This window comes from Camelus dromedarius, chromosome 10 (genome assembly GCF_036321535.1).
Source record: "Camelus dromedarius isolate mCamDro1 chromosome 10, mCamDro1.pat, whole genome shotgun sequence".
Lineage (NCBI taxonomy): Eukaryota > Metazoa > Chordata > Mammalia > Artiodactyla > Camelidae > Camelus > Camelus dromedarius.
In genome coordinates this window covers 36,898,566-36,905,702 of record NC_087445.1, presented here as the reverse complement: position 1 = coordinate 36,905,702, position 7,137 = coordinate 36,898,566, and positions in this window count along the sequence as shown.

Here is a 7,137-nt window from a genome sequence, read left to right as displayed (position 1 = left end):
AAGTCCTGTGATGGCAAATCCTCTTCCCCAAGGAATGGTAAATGTGGACGAAAATAAAAGAAAAGTGGTAGCACTGGTTTAACTACTAACATCATGAAATTATCATTTGAGGTATAAATGCAATCAGTGCCTTTCCAGCAGGTACTTTGTTCCTCTGAAAGAACTGAAAATTGTATTAAAAAGGCAAGACTGTCATGACTAAAAAGATAATTACATGTTGCAGCTATCTAATTAAAGCTGCTGAGAAAATGGGATGGGAGGACTGAGTTTAGCTCATCAGCACTGAAAGTGTTTGCGGAGAAGCAAAATGGCCACCAGGAAGGCAAAGTGTGACTGTCACACCCACGTAGGGCTACGTAGTCTACTCCAAGACTCTGCATAGAACGGAGTAGAGCTGCTCTTAGAATGAAGAGGTAAGAAAATATTTGTAGCCTCGCAGGGCCTGAAGGAATGTGCTGGACTGCTAAGGTAGGAGATGAGAGTCAGGCATTTCCAAGGCTGGAGTCCCAGGCCAAACAAAGGTGTAGCCATGATAATAATTAAGACATGCTTGGAGAACCACGGGAAGCCAGCCTGAAAGAGCGGAGGACTCACACTGGAGATGTGTGGAAAAGGGTGACAATCCCTAATACTCAGTCTTCTCCACAAATCTGTGAAATTGGCATGACTATTCTCCTATCCTAGGTGGGGAAAAGTAGCTCATCATTTCGTACATAAATGCCAGGATAGGGTTTGGACTTTATTCTGTGATAAAGAGAAAGTGACTGAAGAATTCTGGGCAAAAAGGTGAAATGTAAAAATATGGCATGGCAGAGGAGGGAGAGGTGGAGGCAGAGGAACCACAGGATTCCAGGCAAAAGGAGATAAAATCCCCTGGAAAAAAAGACACTTTGAAGAAATTTCACAGCTCTACCTGATTCCAGAAATATTTTGTGGATACTCACTATTTGAAAAATATTTGACCGAGTGCAGGCACACTCTGTTTGAAATGTCACCCTCTTATTTAATTCCCTGGTGAACAACTAGTTGTCCCTTCCAAAGGATTATTTTTCAGTATGCAACCAGCTGAGCATCCCTTGAGATGCCTCCTTGCTGGCAGTCATTTCCTACAATGTTGAAGAGCTGTACCCTTTCTCTCAGCCACAATTTTGGCTACATCTTTGGGAAAGGGTGACATTGACCCAAGAGTGCCAATCAGAGCTTTTTCCTTGGAAATTTGGAAGAGAGATGGGGGTGGGGGCAATCTCTGGCTAGTGAAATCATAACTTACAGACTCAGGAAATGCCAACTATCATGTTCCTATATACAGCTGAGTTGCAGAGGAAGTCAGTCTGCGGAGAAAGAAGGAAGGAATGTAGACATAGAGACAGAGCAGATATGGAAAACAGAAAAATCCTAGACTCTTCCTGGGACATAACTATAGTCTCACCTTTGGGATATAAAAACATATCAACATTTTAAAAATAAATTCCTCCCATGGTAAGCTAAATAGTGGCCTCCCAAACATGTTCACATCCTAATCCCCAGAGCCTGTTACCTTATATGGCAAAAGAGACTTTGCAGATGTGATTAAGTTAAAGATCTTGAGATGGGAAGATGGTCTTGGATTATCCGAGTCGACCCAATGTAGGAACAAGGGTTTTTACAAGAGGAGGCAGGAGGGCCCAAGTGTGTGACAATGGAAGCTGAAACTGTACTGATACAGAAACTCTGAGGATGGAGGAAGAGGCCACAAGCCAAGGATGCAGACAACCTCTGGAAGCTAGAAAAGACAAGGAACAGATTCCTCCCCCAGAGTCTCCAGAAGGAACCAGGCCTGCTTTTTATTGATTTTTAGCCCCTCAAGACTCATCTTTTTACTTCTGACTTCCAGAACTGTAAGAATAAATTCGTGTTGTTTTAAGCCACTACATTTGTGGTGATTTATCTCAGCAGCAATAGGAAACTAAGACACCTCCCATGCACGCTTTTTAAAAAGTATCAAGTTGGTATGTTTCATGTGAAACCACAAGAGTCTAAGTAGCATATCTTCTTGATACTAAGATGTCACAGACTGTAAAACACACTGCCAAATTCATACCACGTTTGTGGTAGAAGAGATACTCTGTTACATTAAACATATACATAGAGCAAAAGACACATCCTGGTTTCAGGATGTGAAAAAAAAATGTATGCTTAGAATTTGTGAAATAATGCAATATATCCTTCAAGTCACAACTCAACCATCTCTGCCCCTGTGAAGTCCATGAGAACATTAGCACAGTTCCTGGTGCCAAGCTTGGCGCTTGCATGGAGAATGAATGAGGATATCAATGAGTAGAGGGTCTTGCCCTCAGTGAATTCCCTGTCTAGTGAAACAGTCACTAAACAAATCAAGAGTTTTCAAAGCATCATCAATAAATTATATAAGCAAAGCACTCAAGTACAAAGTGTGCTTTTTAAATGTGCATTCAGATTTGCAGTAACTAGAGATCAGCATTGAAGGAAGGTTTGGGAAGACTACTCAGAAAAGGTAACATTTGGGTTCAAACGTCTCAGCCTTGAAGGATAAGTGAAATTTCAAAAAGCAGAAAAGAGGAAGAGGGAGAAGAATTCCAGGCAACAGGACAGCCCGACCAAGAAAAGTCACAATGGCATGAAGATACAACGGAGCACTGGAAAACAGGTAATTCCCTGTGGCTAAAGCATATGCCAATTTGTCATAAGTAGAAAGAGATGAGTCCAGAAAATTTGATCTGAGTGAGAACTGAAGATGACCTGGAAGGGAAGGGGAAATAAGAGAGGAAGCCAAAATGTGAACTAGAGAGACTCATCGACAGGGTAAATGGTAGTGGATTAGGTTAAATACAGTAGGAAGAATAAGCTAGGGCACACGTAATGGGGTGAGACTAGAAACCAGCCAAAGGGGAAAACTGAAATCAATCTGAGATTTCAGTTCTCGAGTACGAATCCTAGAAAGATTCTGGTGGGTGCATCGTATACTGCAACCCAGTCAACATTTATCGAACATATGAGTGAAGACATAAACAAACTACAAAACTAATGAGTGATGAATTGAATGAATGAACAATGGATGATGGTTCTTTGCCCAAGCAGCAGCAAGTGGTAATAAGGGTGAGGGAGAAGGCAGAGGGGACTTTCCCACCACCCTGGATGTGGACTGAAAGGTGGGAGACCGTGGTCATAGACTCTCCACCCACCAAACTTTCCTTCCCCACTGTAGTGTGCCTGAACGTGCCCTCCGCGAGCTCCCAATCTAGTAAAGCATGTATAAAATCCAACAGGTGTCCCCGAAGGGATAGTTAGACCTTGGCAGGAAAACCGGCACAGTCATGGGAAGATGTTACTAGTGCGGAGGGAGCTACATGTCAGTCCCAGGTCATGAATCCTCAAGAGCTGCCAGCAAGAGAGATATGGGAGGGAGATAAGAGGCAGGGGGCAGCAGCCCACCTGAGCCAGAGCTTCTCACCACTGGAAGCAGAGGCAGCCTCAGGACCCACGAGACCCTTCTATTCAGCACCCAGATGCTTCAGCCTTTCAAAAACTACTTAAGTGCCATTGCTCTTGGTGATATTCTCCAATACCACTCCTCCCCCAACACACACACACACACACACACACACACACACCCCTAATCACAGTGTTCAAAGAAACTTTTTGTCTCATCTTATTTGGTAAGCACAGCAATGCTTCATCAAATAGAGTGCTGTCTCTGTTTCAGAAAAAAAAAAAACCAGCTCTCTTTTGTGTCTGTCCTGCCAAAGGACCCACCTTTTCTTAAAACGGGTTGGGCGGGCCAGGTAGGGAGGGAAGTGGATGGAGGGATGGAATTTGTTGACAGATATTTATCAACGATATTTCCTCTCAGAGCTCAGATGTAATCTTCACAATAGAATCTGACTGGTCTCCCCCATGTCTCTGGCTTCTAGAGATTACAGGAGCTTGCTCCTAAATTATGTTGCCTTCTTAGGGATTTCAACCAGACTTGTTTCTGCTATTTGGGGTTTCTACACTGACAGCAGGAGCTCCCTGGTGGCTCTGTTTCATTCAACCAATTTTACTGGGCCATTAGCTCAGTCTGCAGTGGCAGAAAACCAGGTCAGTTCTATAAAGTATACAGACAGTCCAAAATTTTCAATAACTGCTTCTTTTCCTAATTTGTTCTCCCAGTTTCTCTGTTATTTGGGCTTTAATGGTTGGACCAGATCAATGGCTCTTACATTTCTGGAGTTATGACCGCTTATTGGATCTATTGAAAGCTAGGAACCCTTCCTGGGGAAAAAAGCTTCTGTTTAGGAAACTGTTCAAAGGGGCCCAGAGAAGCCCTGACAGCCATCCACAGTCACCAAGGGAAGGCTCTCTGAACCCCAGGCTAAGAACCAAATGTCTCTCCAGCTCTAAAGCTCTGAGACTCCGTTCAGGCTGGTAAAGCAGAGATCACACAGTCATTTTCAAACATCTGTCTGCAGAAGAAACCAGGGTGACAGCTGGACAAGCCACGATGCAAGCAGCAGGCGCTCACCCATCCTCCTCCACAGCTGCTAAGCAAATGCACTGAAGTCCAGGCAGAATGATCCTGAATTAAGTCAGTCAAGCTGTTCTCGACGAAGGCAATGCCTGCCGTCTCCACCTTCATGTCTCCCGCAGACCACAGACGCCACGGCCCTCCCACTGTAAGCTCTGCCAGCACATGGAGATCAACTAACAGTCTTGTCAGTTATCCCAGTTTGTCTTAAGATCAGGTTCCCTGCCTCTATCTTGTGAAGGACTCTCTGCTAATGAAAAAGGCACCTATATCTAAGCAGCCTTTCTCGTCTTGACTTTATGGGGTTGACACATGACCAGATTTCCTCCCTGTCACACCAGATATTCTAAGTGAACAGGCTTTGTCTGCTATTTTTTTTTTAAAGCAGTAATGCACTGCCGTTCCACAAATGTGCAGCACAACTGTCGTCACGTCTCTTTGATTCCTCGCATCTTGTTAGCTGGAAGCCTAGGAAGAGGCCCTGAGTCTCCCATTCCCTTTTCTCCTCTAACTCTGAAAATTTTCCTACATACAGAAACATTAGAAGTACAGGACAAGAAACACTTTTATACCCTCTACCTATGTTCAATGATTATTGACGTGTTGCTCCATTTCTCTCTGTATATATTTTTTTTCAAAAACTGTATGACAGTAAGTTGTACATACTTCAAAATTTTTACTTCCACGTACTTCAGAATTTTTCTCCTGAGAATAGTATTCTCCTCCATAACCCCAATACTGAGGCATTATCATGCCTAAGAAAATTAGCAATAATCCTTAGTGCCATCTACTATCTGGTCCATATTCAAATTTCCACAATTGTTTCCAAATTCACTTCTGTGGCTAATTTTTATTTCCCGAATCATCACATTTGGTTGATATATCTCTTTAGCCTTTTAGCCCAGAGGAAGGCCCCAGCACACACTTATTTTTCATGACAATGACCTTTCAATGTATTTGTGGGAGAAGGTGAGCTCCCTGTGTCCTTTTATCTTGAAGCCCCTCCCGCAACAATGACTTTTTAAAGAGTCCGGGCCAATTGTTTTATAGAATATCCCACATTCTGAATGTGTGTAATTATTTCCTTGCCCTGCTCATGCTCCTCTGTCCCCTTTATTTCCTGGAAACTGGAAGTTTGGTCTGAAGACTTTATCAGATTGAGGTTAAGCATATATGGCAGGATTCCTTCACAAGTCTCTGACATACTTCAGCATCACACCAGGAGGCACATAATGCCAAGGTGTTTCCACTAAGAACAGGGGTGCTAAGTTTGACCACCAGATCTCTCCAATGTAAAGACACACTCTACCTTCACAGTTCAGGAGCAAGCTGTAGGGTGATACTCAGCTAACACGTGAATGTGCTGTTCCCCCAACAACCTTTCACCTGATGGTTTTAGTAGCCATCTATCCAGCCCTTGACTAAATCAGTTATTACCTAGGGGATTGCAAACTGCACCTTCCCTCCCTTCTAGAATTACTCAATCCAAAGTATCAGTCCTACCTTCACATTCAAGTGGGATGAGAATTAGGTCTGATTAGTCTGCCGCCACCATAACTTCTTGTCACACAGTGTCACTGTTGAAGACTGGCCCTGCACAGTCTCAAATGAAATGTCTGGCCTACCCTGAGATCATACCATTCTGAGCCACTTTCCTGAGCAGGCTGCTGTATCTGCTAAAGAGGCCAGTCCCCGCCCATGAGTGCTGGGCAGGGCTGTGGGTGTCCTGCTCCGTAGGTTCCCACTTGATCCTCTGGTGCATGAATGCAGATTCATCTCAGCACATCAGCCCCCCCCCCAAGGAGTGCTGATTCACAATTGGCTCCAGCACCTTCCACCTCATGTTCCCTGTGATGGAACTAACTACACTTCTTCCCCAAAGACCCCCGTGAGGGAGCAGGTGGTTCTTCTTTATTAAGAGTGGGTCTGATGATTCTCCATTTTCCCATGTACCCTTCTGAGGAGGTCTTGCTCATGGTAAGGTGTCCTTCTAAGACTGTTTCCCCAGTGACCCTCATGTAATTACACCCTTCCTTCTAGGGGTGCAACCTTCAGTGATTCCAAAGTTATTGCTGGCACTTCCAGATAGAAAGAAACAAATGCACAGATTTAGCCTCTGATGGAGCCTTCTATATACTTTCCATCCATAAAGTACTTTCTTCAAATAACGTAAAATACAAAAGTATAAAATACTTGCTATTGATCTTAACACTCACACAATGTACATACATTTATGTGCTTTGATGGCTATTCATGTACTTTCTTCATAAAGTCATTTTTTGCAGCTCGTGACTGTATGTGTTAAGCCAGTCAATTAACTTAGTTAACCTCTCCCAAGACCTAATAGTTTTCAGCCAGACTAGAGGACAGAACTGAAAAGCCTATGGGATATAAAGGAGGACTTAGAGGCAAGTAACGCTACAGGGCAAATAGCTCTGGTTAAACTAGGTGTACGAAATTTGTCAGCACAGACAACAGACCTCGTTATCATCATCAGAGCCACCGTGTATTAGGTGTCTGTTATTATAAGATGCTTGGCATACAGTATGTCTCATCTTCAAAACAGTTTTACAGGGTAGATTTTCTTACCTCCAACTTACAGATAAGAAAAC